Below are 7,790 nucleotides of genomic sequence, written 5' to 3' on the forward strand. Positions count from 1 at the left end.
TGAGCCACCATGTGGTTGCCGGGAATTGAACTCAGGACCTTTGGAAGAGCAGGCAATGCTCTTAACCACTGAGCCATCTCTCCAGCCCCTCCACTTTTTCTTATCTTCCTTTCTTTTTTTGCGACAGGGTTTCTCTGTGTAGCCCTGGCTGTCCTGGAACTTACTCTGTAGACCAGGATGGCCTCGAATTTACTCAGGGATCTGCCTATCTCTGCCTTCTGAGCACTAGGATTACAGGCATGTGCCACCACCCCTGGAGCTGTTGCTTATTTATTTATTTATTGGGACAGGATCTCTCTGTGTAACCCTGGTTCCACCTCCTGAGTTGTAAGATTACAGGTATGTGCTACCATGCCTGGTTTATTCAGTGCTAGGAATCAAACCCAGGGCTTTGTGCATGATGAACAAGTACTCTCCCGACTGAGATATAGCTTCAGCTTTACTCCTTCTTCCTTCCTTCCTTCCTTCCTTCCTTCCTTCCTTCCTTCCTTCCTTCCTTTCTTTCACTTTTGTCTGTATGGGTGTGTTGCCTGCATGTATGTCTGTGCGCCACTTGCATGCCTTGTGCCAATGGAGGCAAGAAGAGGGCATGAGATCCCCTGTAACTGGAGTTACAGATGGTTATGAATCACTGTGTGAATGCTGGGAGTTGAACCTGGGTTCTCTGTAAGAGCAGCAACTGCTCTTAATAGTTGGGTAGTCTCTCCAAGCCCTGTTTCTTAAGCAGCTCTATTGACTTGTAATTCATCTAATTCACAGTATACAGTTGATTCTTAGTATATTCATAGAGTTAAGTACCCATCACCATAATCAATACTAGAATAGTCCATTACCTCAAAAAGAAACCCAAGGGCTGGCAAGATGGCTCAGTAGGTAAAAGTTCTTGCCTTGAAAGCCTGCTGACCTGAGATCAAGCCCTGAAATCAGTTGTGGAAGGGGAGAACCTCTGCCTTCCACATGTGCACCATGGCACGTGCCCAACTGTATGGGGAAGGGGGAGGAGAGAGAGACGCCCTAGAAAGCAACAGGGGGCTTGCATACACAACAGGGAGTGAGACCCTGGGTTTGACCCCATTAGTGGCCATAATTGTCCCCCACCTTCAGTCTAGGAACCATCCGTGTATTTTCTCTGTATACATCAGCCTGTCCCAGACTTTTGGACTCATACAAAATCATCACATTCCAAGGGTTTTATGAGGGACCCCCTTTACGTCCTATAACATTTTCCAGGTCCTTCCCTAGTGAGGCAACAAACTTTGTTCCTTTCTATGGCTGAGTGGTATTCCAGTGTGTGAACAAACCACATCTAACCACTCCTCCATATGACAGTCATTGTGCTTTTGACTTTATGGCTATTATGAATGGGACTTCTAAGAGCATATGTACACATGCTTCCACAGACATGCTTTCAGTCCTCTGGGCTGATATGTCAGAGTGGGCTTTACGGGTGAAATGGTAGCTCTATGTTTAACTTTCTGAGAATCTGCCCTAGTGTTTCCCAAAGCAGATGTGCCATTTTAAATTTCCACTTGCAGAGGGTTCTGATTTCTGCATGTTTTCACGGCAGTTGTTATTGTCTGTCTTTCTGGTAACAGCTGTCAGAGCAGGCAAGACAAGGCTGCCCATTGTGGGGTGGGTTTTAGTTTTTGTAGCACTGGGGACTGAATCCAGGGTCTGGCACATGCCAGGTAAGCACTCCAACACTGAATTGCTGTAAGTTCAAAGCCAGTCTGGTCTACATAACTTCCAGGACAATCTGATACACACAGACTTCCAGGCCAGTCTGGGCTGCAACATAAGACTCTTTCTCAGAAAACCAATATACACATGATATATGTGTGTGGATACACACACGCGCACACACACACACACACACACACACACACACTACATATAAGAAGCTTGCTCCTTGGTTTTCTTCTGTTTTATGGTTTTAGTTCTTTCTTATAATTAGGTCTATGATTCACTTCACTTGTTGAGTTGTTAGCGTATTAAGCAACAAGCCAGTGGCAGGTCGAGTATCTCTTGTGACTTTGAAGGTAAGTGCAGATGCTCTTCTAAGATGCTGCCAGTACAGTGGGACAGGGTTCTGGGCACCGCTAATGCTGTCTACTTTCTGGGATTCCTTTCCCAGGTTCGTGGGCTCCTGAATTCTTTACATTCAGCTCAGATTTAAACTGTTTTACTAAAAGTCTCAGTTTCTATACTTTTTTTTTTTTTTTTGGCCACCCACCAGCCATGTCTGACTGTCTCCATCTCTGTAGAATGTTTTAATAATGAGTCATCTAAATTAGTAATAAAGTATCAACATGAGCCATCGACATTTTATTTTTTATTTATTTGATTGTTTTGAGGTTGGCTTCAAACTCTCAGGACTGAACTTGAACTCTTGATCCCCTGCCTCTACATCCTGAGTTGCTGTGGTTACTGGTGGGTGTAGCCATGCCTGGTTTCTGTGATGCAGGGGAAATGAACACAGGGTTTTCCACATGCTAGGCTAGGTAACAACTCTATCAATTGGGTTATAGCCCTAGTCTGCAACATTGTATTTATTAAGAATCAAGGCAAGGAATTTCATATAGATTCTTGCTGCTGGCCCCAGCATTTGCCTCCTGGTCCACAGCTCTGTGGTTTAGATGTGTCCCTTTTTCCACTACTCTTTAAGTCTATGACTTTGGGCAAATCAGTCACCTCTCACTGCCTCAGTTTCCCTGATCTGCTTCACTGGGATGATGACATAATTGTACTTACTGAGGGGCTCTTGATTTCAATGCTAACAGAGCTCTATACATAGATACTTATTCTATGTATAGGGAAGGCTAGCTTTTTTGACTGCATGCTCCTGACATTTGTATCCTTCAGTATTCTTGAGTTGTAACAGAAATCCAAAGCAATCAATTCAAAGGCTAAGATTTCATGCCTGTAATATAGGATGTAGGCAGTAGGGAGAGTTCAGAGGGGTCTAGGTTCCTTCAGCCTAAGCTCACCCTCTATTATGAGTGATGGAAGTATGGGGAAGGGTTTCCTAGAGAAGGGACCAAATTAGGGTAAGGAAGGCAGGATGTCCTAGATGTATCATAGTAGCGGAAAATCCTGGAATCTTGGCTTACCTTATTCAGCTAGGCTCTGGGCTCCTCCTCTTAGTTCTAGAAAGGGCGGTGGCTGTTCTGGTGGTGTCATATACCCATGCCTGAGCCCGTCACTCCTGGACCGGGGACCAGGAACATTTTAATGTCAACCAATTCTGGGTCACATGTAGGTCAGGAATTCCGGTCTCTAGGAGCCAAGCAACTGGAAGAGGAAATAGGGGACAGACGAGGACAGAGACTGGTAGTAAGAGCTTCCCCATGTAGCCAACATTTCAGGAGGATTTCACCTGTTCCAGGGGATCCCGTTTCTCCTCTGGGATTTGTTTCAGCTCTGTGCACCCATAGTAGCTTGTACTCCACATCACCCTTCCCTTAACATCTAGTGAGTACCTACTGTGCTGTAGGCACAGAGAAGAGGAAAGCACAGACCTGGAACAGAGCAATTATAGGTTAGGAGGAAGGGGCGGAGCTGTGAAGGGGGGGGGGGAGAGGCTGTCTGTGAGGCAGAACAAGTGAGAGAGTGAGGATGTCCAGAGAGACCATGGAGTTCTGGGAGGAATGGTCTGCTCAGGTGCTTCTGGAAGGCTCAGTGCTACCAATAATTGCTACTGTACAGGGTAGCAAGGAGGGAGGGGTGAAGACAGGGTCCTTCAGGTGGGGTGAGGAGAGACTGTGGTGAGAGGGAACAGAGAAGACAAGTGTAGACCAGCTTCTGAGGACTTTGTTGGCCAGGGGAATAGAGACGTGGAGCCAAGGCTAGAGGGTCCTAGGAAGCGGGTCTCTTTTGAAAATACTGGTCCAGTGTTAGCCTGGAGTGGGGCTGAAGGCATGGAGGCAGTGTAAGGAAGATAGCAGGGGTGGGAGAGTCTGAGGGGGGGGGGAGTGCAAGGCAGGGGACACCTGTCAGTTTGGGGACTCAGGAGCACTCCTGCCTGAGGGCTTTATCTTTTTTCAAGGTACTAGGTGAATCTTGGCCTAGGAGTTTAGGAACAGAGGCTGTGGAGGTACAATGAGAGTATAGGGCTGAAGTTGTTTTGGACACTGATACAGTAGATTTATTAGTGTATGGAGTATCATTTTTAATACGTGGTTGCATATTTTCCCCCATCAAGGAATTATGTGTGGGATCACCCCAACAGCAATAAGAAAGAGGGTTTCCTTCATTCAGGTTGAGGGCTCCTATGGCAGAGGGAGGGAACATAAGCCTGGAGGAGATGAGGTGGTATAAAACATCCACCAGGAAGCCAGTCATGGTGACTCATGCCTTTACCACCAGCACTGAGGAGGCAGAGGACAGCTTGGTCTCAGTAGTGAGTTCCAGGCCAGCCCGGGCTACTACTGAGACCCTGTCAAAGAAAAATATAAACAAAAACCAATAAGTCAATCAGTGTTGTCACCTGTTTTTTAGTGAGTGGAAACACCAGCCGACAGGTTGCAGGCCAATTGGTACCCATGTGGCTTTGTGGTTAAACTAGAGCAGTGTATTATGTTAGGAGCATATCTGTTGAAAAAAAAAATACAAAGCAGATATGGTGGCTTTTGTTTTCACACCACTCACTTGGTGGTGGTGGAAGCAGAAGGCTTGCTGTAAGTTTGAGGTTAGTCTTAGCTACAGTATGAGACCTTGTCTCAAAAAACCAACCATAGCTGGCAGTGGTGGTGCAGGCCTTTAGGGAGGCAGAAGCAGGTGGATCTCTGTGAGTGTGAGGTAAGCCTGGGCTACAAATGAGTTCCAGAACAGCCAGGACTATACAGAGAAAGCCCATCTTAAGAAAACAAAAACAAGGGCTGGAGAGATGGCTCAGCGGTTAAGGGCATTGCCTGCTCTTCCAAAGGTCCTGAGTTCAATTCCCAGCAACCACATGGTGGCTCACAACCATCTGTAATGAGATCTGGTGCCCTCTCTTCTGGCATATACACAGACAGAATATTGTATACATAATAAATATTTAAAAAAAAAGAAAACAAAAACAAAAACCCAACCATGGGCTGGAGAGGTGGCCTAGTGGTTAAGGGGGTGAACTGCTCTTGCAGATGACCTGAGTTTCCTTCTTAAAGCTTAGTGGGACAGTTCACAAACTTCAGTAACTCCAGCTCCAGGAGACCCAACACCCTCTTCTGACCTCTGCAGGCACCTGCCCATAGGTGACATTCTCTCTCACACACATATATAACTCTAAATAATATCTTTTAAAAAACCATTTTAAATTAAGGCAGGCATGGCAACACATACCTGTAATCCCAGTACTTGGGAGGTAGATGCAGAGGGGTCAGGGGTTGAAGGTCATCCTCAGCTATGTAGGGAGTACAAGACCTGCCTGAGTTAAAGGAGAACCTGTCTGAAATAATAAAACCCAACCAACCAACCAATCAAATAACTAACTGGAACTTTCACTGAGGAACCCGAAGTTACAAACTAGCAAGATTTCAGGGCTGGCAGGTAGGGTGGGGGTAGGCAGTAGAGGAGAGTTCAAATGATCTCAGCTTCCTTCTTCCCAAACCCATTCTCCCTTTCAGTGACTGGTGGGGTGGGGGAGGACATGCTGGATCAGGGCCTAGCCTTGGGTGAGGAAGGCAAGGTGCCCTGTGTGCAACATAGTAGCTGAGAGTTGAGAGCCAGGGGATCCTGGCTTGCCTTAGCCAGCCAGGCCTGCCATAGAGGCTGTGGGCTTCCCTTTCTGGGGTCCTGATTCCAGAAAGAGGAGGCACTTTCTAGGAAGTGGCTGAAAGCTTGGGGTTCCAGTGGGTAGGGAAGGTGACCCTTGTGTTGGGTCACTCCATCTGTTCTACTAAGTAACTGAAATCACCGTTGTGCTCTGTAGGTAACCTCAATCTATGGTACATCTCAGAAGGCAGGGAAGGAGTGGGGCAGAGTGCCTCCAGCCTCAAAGGTTCAGCTCTGCAGAAGTCATGACTTCATCCGGGTACCTGTACCAGAAGGTCACCTCTGATTCTCACCTCTGATTTTGCAGATATCCTGGGGCTCATGCTTGCAGAGCCCTGGGTTCTCTAAGTAAAGGGGTGTCCTTCAGAGTGCAGTCCAAGAGCAAGACTAGGAACTTGGTGGGGGCAGGGATCTGCTACGGGGAGGCTCTGGGCCCTGTTCTTAAAGGCTACTTAAAAGTGAACGTGGTCACTTCAGCGAAGTTTAAAATGATTCGCGCTGCAGAAAACGTGGAAGAGAAAACCCTGCTTATTTATTCAGGCTTTAAAGCCATAAAACTCTCGTTTTCTCCCTGTAGCTATTTATATCCTGAGCGGGTGTAAAAACTGTCCCCATGTGAAGCCCAGGTCTAAAGTAACTTAAACGAAAAATAGCTCGCTCGCTCTCTCTCTCTCTCTCTCTCTCTCTCTCTCTCTCTCTCTCTCTCTTTCTCTCTCTCTCTTCTTTCTTTCTCTCTTTTTTTTTTTAAAGCAATGGTTTCAAGTATAGTCCCCAGGTCTGGCTGGCTGCTGGCGCGGGGGGTGGGGCAGCCCACCCAGCCCCACAGGCAGCTGTCACACAGTGACGGCCCCTCGCTGATCACTCCAGGGACAAGGACGCCCGAGGCTGGGTGTCACCGACTCCTACGCGTTCAGGCCCTCGGCCCTGCGGGGTGGGGGAAGGGCCAGGGTCTCGGGAAGTGACCGTCCTCCCGCGCCGAGCTGGGGACCCAAGCCCCTTCCTTTTCCTCGCGTTGGGGCCCCAGCCGGTCTAAGTCCCGCAGCCGCCTCGGGGCCCGCTCGGCACCTCCCCTCACCCCGACGGCTTCGAGGTACTCCCTGGCTGATCGTCCCGACTCCTCCCGCTGCCCCTCGGGCAATGCGGGGACACGGTGGCCCCCAACCCAATTAGCGGGGAGCGTCATGGATTCTTAGCACAACTGCTTTCTTTCCCTCGGGGGACACTGCCACCCGAGAGCCTCGTCCCCAGGTTCCCTTGCCCTAGTACATCCCAATCCCCCTGGGAGACGCGGGGGAGCAATTAGTTTCTTCCAATTAGTTTCCCCTCTTTGTATAGAACCCATTCAAACTGTGTGCGTACTCCTCCGCGCGAGGGGGAAAGTAGTCCCGACCTTGCCCGCGATTTCTCTTCTCGCGTCGGGCACATTCACTTTGGGAAGCCTATGGGACGCTCGGCGGGATCCCTGGGGGAGGTGACGCGGGGCCCACGGGGTGTGCGCGGAGGGAGTGGGGCGCCGGGGGAGGGGGAGGGGGCTAGCAGGGCGGCTAACTCCTCGCTGTTGCCTCGAGAGATGGATCATGGGGCGTAGAGCGATCGCAAACCTCAAACCACGTACAGTGGGCGATACGCGTCAACCTAACCTGGCCAACGGAAGCGCGGAGCCTCCCCCCTTCCCGTGCTCCCGCCCCCGAAGCCTGACGGACGCACCCGAGGACCTACCATAAAGCCTCTGGCCGCCCGGATCCCGTGAGACCCAATGGAAGTGCGCGAAGGCGGAGCCTCCGCGCGACGGGTTAGGCTGCGCGCGGCCCTCCTCCGCCCAGGCCCCGCCCCTCCCCCCGCCCGCGGCTCCCGGAGTAGTTAGAGCCAGCGAAGTGCGGGCGGCGATGAGAGCCAAAGTTGCGCTCGGTTCGGCGTCGGGGGCTTGAGGCGGCTCGTCGCTCCGCCCGTCTGGGCCTCCTCTAGCCCCAACTCGCGCCAGCGGATCCCGTGCGCCCGCCCGGCCCGGCGCCCACCTGCGCCCCCTGCCCGCGGCC

This window comes from Microtus ochrogaster, chromosome 1 (genome assembly GCF_000317375.1).
Source record: "Microtus ochrogaster isolate Prairie Vole_2 chromosome 1, MicOch1.0, whole genome shotgun sequence".
NCBI lineage: Eukaryota > Metazoa > Chordata > Mammalia > Rodentia > Cricetidae > Microtus > Microtus ochrogaster.